Below are 7,049 nucleotides of genomic sequence, written 5' to 3'. Positions count from 1 at the left end.
TTTTTAAGTATTTGAAATTACAGCTATTTATTCATTCTCATCCTTAGTATGTTTTTACTTTCCAATCATTATCTGTCATTTGTTAAAATTTTAAAAGTGTGTGTGTGTATGTGTGTGTGTGTGTATATATCTATATACATATTTATAATGAACCATTTACAGAACATCTTCACAGACATATCTTCTCTATACAGTAGATAGGACAGCTATTGTTATCTCTTTCTTATAGATGAGGAAACTGATGTTGATGATTTACTCAGAGAACAATTCAAAGTCACCCAGCTTCACTTCTGTTTGTCTATCTGACATACTGCAATCCTTCACTTTGGAGAATAAATTTCATCAAGAGCAGTTATTTTCAATTTAATTGAAGTGGTGGTGCATAGCACACCCCCAAAAGTAAATGTCAAAATTTATTAAGTTTGTGTGGGTTATAGAATAATAAAATTACCTGTTATAATAAAATTATATATGATTATAAAAAACACAAAATATATAAGCTTCAGAAAAGAACATTCAGTCAAATCTCATTAGCTGGAGAGGAAACAAAAAATAATAATTTTTCAATGTAGAGTGAATATAATTGTTAGAATGGGAGTAGTAAGATTTTTTTTTTCTTTTAGCAAAAATCTATATGACTTGGCAAGAATAGAAGTAAGAAACGCTAAAGGCAGCAAATTTAGCTATGAAATCTATTCCAGTTTTCCTCTGACTAAATCTTTCTATCCTTTATTTAATGAAAATTTATCCTAAATATGTAAAGAGTTCTCAATGGTAACTTATTGGGTGATAAAGACAAAAATAAATTGGAAAAGACTTTTGGCAAAGAGTGTTAGACAGTAGATCTGAAGACTGAGTAGTTTGAACTTCGTAGAGGGGACTACAGGATGTGAATGGAGTGTGAAGTAAATTATTCTTGTTTGGTCCAAAGTGGTGGATAAGGAAGGTAGACAGCAAGTGGTGAGAATGACTAAAAAAGGAAGAGTTTGCAAGCCACAGTGACTCAAAGAATGTGGGAGTAGAGAAAAGAGGTATAAAAATAAACTCATTTTAAGCAATGCTTTATGAAGAGTGCCCTATTGTATCCAAAATGGTGAAGTGCCCAAAGGTATCCAATATTATATTTTGACTTCCATGACTAAGAAAAAAAAATCCGTTACCTTAAAACATTTTCCCATTAAGGCCAGCAGTTTTAAACCTCCTGCTTCATCAGCCTCACTCTCCTCTACTTGCACTTTGAAATCCAATAATTGGGAATCAGGTCATTATTAAACCAGCCCTATGGGGACACCAAGTTCATCAATCACAGCAAATTTGACCAATAGGCCAAATAGGTCAGTAACCCTAGAACCATCTGACCTCAAAATGGCCTAAAGTGAATGACCATGTAGGGAACAATGTAACTTTGCAGGCAATGTGGCAATGAAAATGTGTGCTTGGATTTCAAAAGAAATGCATCGTCTAATTTTTGTGGAGAACCTTTCTTTGGTAAAATTGAAAGTGTTTTCACAAGCATGATCTCATTCTCACAGTAGCCCTGTGAAAGAGGAAATGGAGGGGATATTTTTAATTCCCATTTTATAAAAGAATAAATCGAAAGATAGAGAGATCAAAGGATTCTTTTCCAATTCTTCTTCTTGAGTAGGCCAACAGTGGTGGAGCTGGAGCCAGTTTTCCTAATGACAGCTCTTTCTATGCTCTGAAGCCCAGTCTGTCCCAGAAGGACTTGGCATATCACCAGATGACATATACCAGGTGGCTTATATTTTTATTTCACAACATGCAAATGACATTCATACAGCACAATCTATAAATACCCTACCCAGTCAGTTCTATCTGAATAAGCAAATGTTTGCTTACATCTTCATCTACAACAATTTTGGCATGACACATGTCTAGGCATCTATATATTTTTTAAAGTGAACAGTTGAATACTGTCAAGGTGTTATATAGTTTTAACTGTGACAACTGACCACTCATCTTTTACATTCAGAAATCTGCATAGCTTCACAAAGATATTGTTGTAGGGTCCTTTATCACTTGCTTGATGACAAAAAATTTCTCTAAGTGGAAAATATCCATAAATTATAAAAGGCAGTCTTACTAAGAACCACAAATAGTTCTCATTCTATTTCTAAATAGCAAGAACACATTACAACTCAAAAATAGATAACATTAATTACTATAATTCAAATAACTACTCTTTAGACCTGGCAGAGAACCTAGAGAGATCTAAACATTACCCTTAGTTCTTTTTTCCCTATGAATTTTTGGCATAGCAGAAGGAGGGATAAAGCACACTTGAGGTTTGAGAAGTTTGTTAACAGTAATTAAAACAAGGGAGAACCTTAGAGCAGGGGTCCCCAGCCTCCCAGGGCAGCAGACAGGAGGTAAGCAGCGGGTGAGCCAGCAAAGCTTCATCTGTGTTTGCCGCCGCTCCCCAGAGCTAGCATCACCGCCTCAGCTCCACCTCAGATCATCAAGCATTAAATTCTCATAGGAGCATCGGTCCCTGGTGCCAAAAAGGTTGGGACCGCTGCTTAAAGGAAAGTGGCATTTGTTACCTTCCTGCCTTTGACTTGACCACTCAGAAACAGATACTCATTCTTGATTACGACTGTGTTGGGAATATCTTGGTGACATTGTCCTAATTTTATAGAAGGATATAACCAAGGACAGATAATAATTACTAAAATAGCAATCATCCTTTGCATAACAATTTATAGCTTACAATCCCTTTCACCTGCATGATTTCATTTGTTATTTCCCATAGAAAAGTAAGTTTCTATTATTATTGTTCCTCATTACTTCTGAAAAATCTGAGTCAGAGAATTTAAGTTAGTTTTGAAAGTCACACAGCTAGTAAGTGATGGAGCTGGAAATCAGACTAAAGTCGTTTGACTCCCTATCCCATGTAATGTCTGCCACACCATGCTGTCTCCCAAATCTTTGGAAAATGTTGGATCAAGAATGGAGGTATGCAGAAAAATAGTTATTGGGGCGGGGTGGGGACGGGGGAAGACTAACTAAAGAGAAAAAATGAGGAAATGAGATGTACTGAAAAGTAAACCCGAATGACCAATAAATGTGTGAAAAAATGCTCACCCTCACTAGCAGTAAGGGAGATGCAAATTAAAACCATGATAACATCCATTAGATTAGTGAAAATTAAAGGTCTGAGAATACCAAATACTGTGTCAGATGGGAACCAATGAAAATTCTGATATGTTACCAATGGGAATGTATTTCAATTTTCCTATTTTGTCCGCCACTTGCCATTAACAAAGGTGAGGATGCACATGGCATATGCCCAGCATTTCTATGCCGAGGTACATACCTCAGAAAAATTCTCCATATGTACACAAGGGACATGGGAAGAGGTTGATAGCAGAGTTATCGTTAACCAAAAGTTCACAAGAACCTCAAAGTCCATTCACAGAAGAATGGATAAATATTAATAAATAGTGATGTAGTCATATAATAAATACTATATTGCAATCAATATTAATGTGAGGTACAGGATCAAAATAAATAAATAGCACAAATACATTTTCAGAGAAATTACAGAAGATTAATATGTATATCATTTACAAAAGGTTTAAAATATGCAAAAACATATTTTAGGGATATTATTATTATTTAGGGATTAAATACTATTTAGAGATATTATTTATGGGTACCTAGATATGTCCTAGAAATATAAGTACATGTGAATAACAAACCTCAAATGCAGGACAATGATGACCTCTGGAAAGAGCAGGAAGGGAATACAAATGAGAGAGGGGTGCTACCCAGGGGTCTTCAACTAATATCAAGAATGTTCTAGTTATTAAGCTAGAACATAGGTAGTACACAGGTATTTTTTTTTCAGCCTTTTAATCTGTAAAATATATGATAACTTTAAAAATAGAAGAGGCAGCAGAAAAAAGAAAAAAGTTTGTCTGGATCAGATAATTCTCTGAGATGACCAGACCAGATGAAAATGATGTCAAAGATGCCCAGCTGCCCCAGCCACATGAGGAACCCCAATAGAGGGTGCTCACCCTGATTCAGGCATAAGTCCTGGTGCAACGTCCCAGCCATTATACCAGCACCCTGCCTTATAGATAGACATAATTGAAGAGTGAAGTTCCATATGACCAGCCACATAGGCTATGACATTTTCTAGAATCAGACCAAACCTGGATCTCTGAAAATGTTTGTTTACTTTTCTGTCTCCTTACCTTTAGCACTTTTAAGCAATCCTCTAGCATTTGAGAAGAGTGAGTGTTAACTAAGTCTATATTGTTGAGGTCATTTTACTTAAGGTTTTATTTGTAGAATTATTTATTTTTAAGTGCATTTAGTGGAAAAATCGTTTTATAACAGACACCTAAGGAAGGCCTGAAAAGTATTTAACTTTGAAAGTTCAACTCTGTTTTTTGCTTTTGATGTTTGCAATTTTGATGGGCAAGGATGTCTTAGAATGAAATCCCAGTCATTTACACTACACATTTCAGAATGATTCTGATAAAATAATATCTGTCGAGTTACTCATTTGACAGTCTGTGAAAGAAAACATGTCTTTTCATCCCTCACATACTTCTCAGTATAGTCAGCCACAATCTCGATTTGCAAGTTCAATTCTCAAACATTATGGGTTTTGAGGATAAAAATATTAATCCATGAAAGAATAGTTTCTCAAAAATAAAATTGTTGTTTGGACATAATTGATTTTTAAAACAATTATCTCAAACTAACATATTTTCATGCATTTATTTTATAATGAATAATTTGCAGTCAGGGCATTTTTAATATAAAATTAACTTCTAACCAGTGGACTTCTATAATTCTATGAAAATTCACTGGGATGAGAGGGCAAATGACTTTTTGAAAAGATCTGCAGAAAGATCAATTTATCTAAGGTCAGAGGATAAGTCTATGGCAGCTTCCTGTTTGAAAGCCAGAGTCCCAAATTTCCCCCATCCTATTTTAGCAACAATAACATTATTAATATTCCATATTTATTAAGCACTCACCGTCTGTTAGGCACTGTACCAAGCACTTTTTCTACATTATGTCATTTTATCCTCACAACTTTACAAATGAGAAACTGTGGCTTGAAGCAGTTAAGTCACTTGCCCAATATTACATATCTGCTAAGTAGTAGCACCAGGATATAGACCCAGATCCCTGATCCTAAAACCTGTGCTCTTGACCTTCACTTGTATATACCTGGAACCTTTGCAATTACACCTAGCTATAGACAGAGAAAATAAATGAGCAAATATTTTCCTCTTTCATAAAAAAGAAAAAAGGCAGTTGACTTAGAAGAGTGATATCAAAAAAATGTCTGGGGTTTCAAAGTTTTCATCTAAAACTTATGACCACAACTTCTCAATAGTTCAAAAGTTTTAACTGAAATGCAGTACAGATGAAAATGAAGATGAAAAAGGAGCATAGAATGAGTGCTTCTTCTAGGTACAAATTCTTTTAAACTTGTCTTTCTGAATACGAAGTTGTTTCTCAACGTCAAGAATAACCTTATAGCATTTTTTTCAGCATTTGATCAGTATATTTGTTGGCAGACCTGTTGTAACCTTGAGCTACCTACAATAAATTAAATATTCTAATTGATTTCCTCACTGCTTACTGAGAAACAAAGCACTACTTTTGCTAGTCTCATAAATAATTTAATTTCTCTATGTCAACGTTAATTGACCTTACCTCATGTTGTCAATCTCTTTCTCTTTTCCTTGCAGGTGATGTCATCGTCTACATTAATGAAGTGTGTGTCCTTGGACACACTCACGCAGACGTAGTCAAACTTTTCCAGTCTGTTCCTATTGGCCAGAGTGTCAGCCTAGTGTTGTGTCGTGGCTACCCTTTGCCCTTTGATCCTGAAGATCCTGCTAACAGCATGGTGCCACCCCTTGCAATAATGGAGAGGCCACCTCCAGTGATGGTCAATGGAAGACATAACTATGAAACATATTTGGAATACATTTCTCGGACCTCACAGTCAGTTCCAGATATAACAGATCGGCCGCCTCATTCTTTGCACGCAATGCCAGTTGACAGTCAGCTCGATGGCACATATCCCCCACCCGTCCATGATGACAATGTGTCTATGGCTTCATCTGGAGCCACCCAAGCTGAACTTATGACCTTAACCATTGTGAAAGGTGCCCAGGGCTTTGGCTTCACTATTGCTGACAGCCCTACAGGACAGCGGGTGAAACAAATACTTGACATTCAGGGATGCCCTGGCCTGTGTGAAGGCGACCTCATTGTTGAGATCAACCAGCAGAATGTACAGAACCTGAGCCATACGGAAGTAGTGGATATACTTAAGGACTGTCCTATTGGAAGCGAGACTTCTTTGATTATCCATCGAGGAGGTAAGATAAACACTGGCTCAGCAATTAAATATACAGGTAGTATAGTAGGAACTTTATGATAATATTGCAAAAATGGAAATTTCTCGGGAATTGAATGAAATCATACTTTACAAGAGTAAGAGAAAAACATGAGTCTGGGAAGCTGTGTTTTTCTTCAGAGAACATATCTTTTCCTATTTTATATTAAATACAACAAAAATAGTTCTTTCAGTCTTACAAATTTATATTGCTATGAACTTGGAGGATAAAGATTGAATTCCCAAGTGTGTGTGGGTTATAGTCCAAAAGTTCATTAATGTTAAGAGTTGGAGAAACCTCAAACTGGTTTCCCATTGAATTAATTTGGAAAATCTGGTTTTTCCAACAGACTCAGTGCTCTGGAATGTGCTTAGGATTCCAGGCTCGCATATGGAAGCTGGTTCAACCCTTTCCAAGCCCAAGTATAGTCTTGATAATCTCCACGAAGATCATTGGGAGCTGTGTCACCATAGAAAAATCTTTTCAGAGTTGTGAACAGGGTTGCTTAGGACACTTCTCCAGTAATAATTACCCATAGTGCCTCCCATGAAATGAGAAGAAAGTTATGGAACAGGGTTAAGGCTGAAGTTCTGAGCTGCATTTTCTGAGTGAGGCATGGAAATGGGAGCAGTGAGGAGTATGATGGGAACT

This window comes from Pteropus vampyrus, unplaced genomic scaffold, assembly GCF_000151845.1.
Source record: "Pteropus vampyrus isolate Shadow unplaced genomic scaffold, Pvam_2.0 Scaffold107, whole genome shotgun sequence".
In the NCBI taxonomy this organism is placed as follows: domain Eukaryota; kingdom Metazoa; phylum Chordata; class Mammalia; order Chiroptera; family Pteropodidae; genus Pteropus; species Pteropus vampyrus.
This window is presented reverse-complemented; position numbering follows the sequence as displayed.